This window comes from Lactuca virosa, chromosome 1, assembly GCF_052849685.1.
Source record: "Lactuca virosa cultivar CGN04683 chromosome 1, Lactuca_virosa_CGN04683_v6, whole genome shotgun sequence".
NCBI lineage: Eukaryota > Viridiplantae > Streptophyta > Magnoliopsida > Asterales > Asteraceae > Lactuca > Lactuca virosa.
In genome coordinates, this window is record NC_136426.1 from 46,265,372 (window position 1) to 46,271,371 (window position 6,000).

A 6,000-nucleotide genomic window follows, 5' to 3' on the forward strand; every position below is an offset into this window, starting at 1 on the left:
GGCACGAATTGGACAAGGATAAAGGACCTTACAATAATAAAACCCGGTGACCGGGCCGTAATTCACCAACAACGGTGACGCAACCTCCGATAAAAACACATAACAACCTAAGCCGATGACTTGCGCTTACTAGGGCCACCAATTATACTTTGTTTTCTCATAAGACGTCAAAAATGTCCAAAGAGCAACATATACTCATTTAATATGGGCATGCATCGTGTATAGTGACTTCGACGGTGTTTGGTTGTATTCGAACCCCAATGCATGGGTGCTTTTCTAAGGAGTTCATTTTGTTGCATTTTCTTATGCTTGTTTCGGTTTCGTAAATGAAAGAATTTCTCCGTACAAGATACAAACTGCACTATTGGATCTGTAATTTACAACTACTATCGACATACCCTCAAATGCATCAATAATAAGGGATTTAGAATGCACCTTAGCCAACTAACATATAGATCGGGGTCGTTAATGGGTCATGGCGTTCTTCGTTTGATCCTTTGGCTTGCATGTATCGTTTTGTAGGATGAGGTCTTGCTTCCTCGGCCCTTTAACAAGGCAACGTGGCTCGTTTTAAGCTCATCGTTCAAGGAATCAATGCAACACGGCCAGTTTTTCAGGTCGCCATTCGATAAACAAAGACAACGTTTTCAAAATATCAAAAGGCCACATGGCTTGCTTTTAGGTCCTCGTATGGCTTGCTTTCGGGTCGTCTTTCGAGAAAACGAGGCAACATGTTCTAGAAATCAAAGAATCGTTCGAGAAATAAAAAGGCTACGGGGGTAGTTTTCAGGTCGTAGTTTGATAATTCAAGGCAACATGTTCGAGTAATCAAGGCAACAAGGCTTGTTTTCAGGCCGTCGTTCAATAAAAAATCCAAGCGTTCAGGTCGTCGTTCGAGAAACACGGACAACATGTTGTAGAAATCAAAGGCGTTCCATAAATCAAGGCAACGGTGCTGGTTTTCAGTTAGTCGGTCGAAAAACCAAGGAAACATGTTTGAGGTTTCAAGGCAACAAGGCTAGTTTTCTTGTCTTCGTTCCGTAAATCAAGGAATCGGGGATAGTTTTAAGGTTGTTGTTTAAGAAAATCAAGACAACATGTTTTAAAAGTCATGGCAACGAGGGAAGATTTTAGGACACCGTTCGTCAGATCAAGGCAACACGCCAGCTTTCAGCCGTCGTCCGAAAAAGGCCGCCAACATTTTACTTAAACCGAAGCATCGTTCGTGAAATCAAGGCAACGGGGCAAATTTTAAGTCCTTCATTCGAAAAACCAAGCCATCGGGTTCGAGATATCAAGGCAACATGGCTTGCTTTTCAGGTCTTCGTTCGAAAAATCAAGGCAATGGGCATTGCTCTCCGCTCGTCATTCGAGATACCAAGACATCATGTTCTAGAAACCAAGGCCACAAGGCTAGTTTTCAGGTCATCATTCTAAAAATCAAGGCAACAACAATAAAGGCAACAGGCCTAGTTTCAAGGTCATCGTTCAATATATCTAAGCAACAAGTTCGAATAATCAAGGCAACAAGGCTAGTTTTCACGTCGTCGTTCGAGCAAACAAGGCAACATATTGGGGTGGGCTTCGTTCACGGTTCATTGGGCTTGCCTTGTCGGTGCTCGATGGTGGCTTCGTCGCCATGGTCCCCCTATATATACATCAAGGCAATGGGGATAGCAATCAGGCTTCCGTTTGAGATATCAAGACAACATGTCCTAGAATTCAAGGCCGCAAGGCTAGTTTTCAGGTCATCGTTCTAAAAATCAAGCCAACATGTTCAAGAAATCAAGGCAACAGACACTGGTTTCCCCGAGGATGCATATTTTTTAGTATGCGCACGACGTCGGGGGAAATCAAGGCACCGTGGCTAGTTTTCCGGTCATCGTTCAAGAAATCAAGGCAGCGAGGCTAGTTTTGAGGTCATCATGGCATGTTTTCAAGGCAACGTGTTCGAGTATTCAGGGCAACGATGCAAGTTTCCAGGTCGTCGTTAGAGATAACAAGGCAACGTGTTCCAGCAATCAAGGTAACGAGGCTAGTTTCCAGGTCGTCGTTCAAGAAATAAAGGGAACGGGGCTAGTTTTCAGGACATCGTTCGACATATCAAGGCAACGTGTTGGACAAATCAAGGCAACATGGAACTAGTTAACAAGGCAACGTGTTGGGGGAGGCATCTTTCAAGGCCATCGTTCGACAAATCTAGGCAGCAGGGCTTGTCACCAGGTCATCGTTCGAAAAATTAATGCAACAAGTTCGAGTAATCAATATATACCTCAAGGCAATGTGGATAGCTCCCCAGTTCTCCAAGAGGCTAGTCTTCAGGTCATCGTTTAAAAAATCAAGGCAACAAGCTCAAGGCAATAGGGCTAGTTTCAAGGTCGTCGTTCAAAAAATCTAGGGAACAATGCTAGTCATCAGGTCATCGTTCGACAAAATTAAGGCACACGAATAATGTATGTTTCAATAAAAAAAATTTGCTTTTGGTCCGTAATTACCCGGGGACCGCAGCTTCGACACTTGTACACACACACTACCGAACTTTAACTTTCGAATTGGCAAAAACCCATTCAATGAAAGTTGCTCGAAATCATCGATTTACCTGGTAAATTTTCTTTCGTGATCGAGAAAATGTGCACGGATTTCGAGGTACCGATCAAGATGTGATTTTGGGTAACTTTCATCGGGTTGGGTCGTCATTGGTCACCGGGTGGTCTTGTACTTCCGAATTAGCAAAAACCCATTGAATGAAAGCTGCTCGGAAACCTTGATTTACACGGCAAAATTTCTTTCATGATCGAGAAAATGTGCACGGATTTCGAGTTACCGAGCAAAATGCGATTTTGGCTAACTTTCACCGCGTTGTGTCATCTTTGGTCACCGGGCGATCCTGTACTTCCGAATTACCGAAAACCCATTGAACGAAAGTTGCTTGAAATCATTGATTTACCTGGTAAGTTTTCCTTCGTGATCCATAAAATGTGCACGGATTTCGAGTTACCGAGCAAGATGTGATTTTGGCTAACTTTCATCGGGTTGGGTCATCTTTGCTCACCGGGTGGTCTTGTACTTCCGATTTAGCAAAAACCCATTGAATGAAAGTTGTTCGAAATCATTGATTTGCCTAGAAAAATTTCTTTTCGTGGTCGAGGAAATGTGCGTGGATTTCGAGTTGTCGAGCAAAATTTGATTTTGGCCAGGTTTCATGGGGTTGGGTCATCTGATCACCGGTTAATCTTGACCGTATCTAGTCTTGGCCGAGTCGAAAAATCCCAGACGCTATAATTCTCTATAACTCGCCAAAATGAAGTCGGTTTGGCACGAATTGGACAAGGATAAAGGACCTTACAATAATAAAACCCGGTGACCGGGCCGTAATTCACCAACAACGGTGACGCAACCTCCGATAAAAACACATAACAACCTAAGCCGATGACTTGCGCTTACTAGGGCCACCAATTATACTTTGTTTTCTCATAAGACGTCAAAAATGTCCAAAGAGCAACATATACTCATTTAATATGGGCATGCATCGTGTATAGTGACTTCGACGGTGTTTGGTTGTATTCGAACCCCAATGCATGGGTGCTTTTCTAAGGAGTTCATTTTGTTGCATTTTCTTATGCTTGTTTCGGTTTCGTAAATGAAAGAATTTCTCCGTACAAGATACAAACTGCACTATTGGATCTGTAATTTACAACTACTATCGACATACCCTCAAATGCATCAATAATAAGGGATTTAGAATGCACCTTAGCCAACTAACATATAGATCGGGGTCGTTAATGGGTCATGGCGTTCTTCGTTTGATCCTTTGGCTTGCATGTATCGTTTTGTAGGATGAGGTCTTGCTTCCTCGGCCCTTTAACAAGGCAACGTGGCTCGTTTTAAGCTCATCGTTCAAGGAATCAATGCAACACGGCCAGTTTTTCAGGTCGCCATTCGATAAACAAAGACAACGTTTTCAAAATATCAAAAGGCCACATGGCTTGCTTTTAGGTCCTCGTATGGCTTGCTTTCGGGTCGTCTTTCGAGAAAACGAGGCAACATGTTCTAGAAATCAAAGAATCGTTCGAGAAATAAAAAGGCTACGGGGGTAGTTTTCAGGTCGTAGTTTGATAATTCAAGGCAACATGTTCGAGTAATCAAGGCAACAAGGCTTGTTTTCAGGCCGTCGTTCAATAAAAAATCCAAGCGTTCAGGTCGTCGTTCGAGAAACACGGACAACATGTTGTAGAAATCAAAGGCGTTCCATAAATCAAGGCAACGGTGCTGGTTTTCAGTTAGTCGGTCGAAAAACCAAGGAAACATGTTTGAGGTTTCAAGGCAACAAGGCTAGTTTTCTTGTCTTCGTTCCGTAAATCAAGGAATCGGGGATAGTTTTAAGGTTGTTGTTTAAGAAAATCAAGACAACATGTTTTAAAAGTCATGGCAACGAGGGAAGATTTTAGGACACCGTTCGTCAGATCAAGGCAACACGCCAGCTTTCAGCCGTCGTCCGAAAAAGGCCGCCAACATTTTACTTAAACCGAAGCATCGTTCGTGAAATCAAGGCAACGGGGCAAATTTTAAGTCCTTCATTCGAAAAACCAAGCCATCGGGTTCGAGATATCAAGGCAACATGGCTTGCTTTTCAGGTCTTCGTTCGAAAAATCAAGGCAATGGGCATTGCTCTCCGCTCGTCATTCGAGATACCAAGACATCATGTTCTAGAAACCAAGGCCACAAGGCTAGTTTTCAGGTCATCATTCTAAAAATCAAGGCAACAACAATAAAGGCAACAGGCCTAGTTTCAAGGTCATCGTTCAATATATCTAAGCAACAAGTTCGAATAATCAAGGCAACAAGGCTAGTTTTCACGTCGTCGTTCGAGCAAACAAGGCAACATGTTGGGGTGGGCTTCGTTCACGGTTCATTGGGCTTGCCTTGTCGGTGCTCGATGGTGGCTTCGTCGCCATGGTCCCCCTATATATACATCAAGGCAATGGGGATAGCAATCAGGCTTCCGTTTGAGATATCAAGACAACATGTCCTAGAATTCAAGGCCGCAAGGCTAGTTTTCAGGTCATCGTTCTAAAAATCAAGCCAACATGTTCAAGAAATCAAGGCAACAGACACTGGTTTCCCCGAGGATGCATATTTTTTAGTATGCGCACGACGTCGGGGGAAATCAAGGCACCGTGGCTAGTTTTCCGGTCATCGTTCAAGAAATCAAGGCAGCGAGGCTAGTTTTGAGGTCATCATGGCATGTTTTCAAGGCAACGTGTTCGAGTATTCAGGGCAACGATGCAAGTTTCCAGGTCGTCGTTAGAGATAACAAGGCAACGTGTTCCAGCAATCAAGGTAACGAGGCTAGTTTCCAGGTCGTCGTTCAAGAAATAAAGGGAACGGGGCTAGTTTTCAGGACATCGTTCGACATATCAAGGCAACGTGTTGGACAAATCAAGGCAACATGGAACTAGTTAACAAGGCAACGTGTTGGGGGAGGCATCTTTCAAGGCCATCGTTCGACAAATCTAGGCAGCAGGGCTTGTCACCAGGTCATCGTTCGAAAAATTAATGCAACAAGTTCGAGTAATCAATATATACCTCAAGGCAATGTGGATAGCTCCCCAGTTCTCCAAGAGGCTAGTCTTCAGGTCATCGTTTAAAAAATCAAGGCAACAAGCTCAAGGCAATAGGGCTAGTTTCAAGGTCGTCGTTCAAAAAATCTAGGGAACAATGCTAGTCATCAGGTCATCGTTCGACAAAATTAAGGCACACGAATAATGTATGTTTCAATAAAAAAAATTTGCTTTTGGTCCGTAATTACCCGGGGACCGCAGCTTCGACACTTGTACACACACACTACCGAACTTTAACTTTCGAATTGGCAAAAACCCATTCAATGAAAGTTGCTCGAAATCATCGATTTACCTGGTAAATTTTCTTTCGTGATCGAGAAAATGTGCACGGATTTCGAGGTACCGATCAAGATGTGATTTTGGGTAACTTTCATCGGGT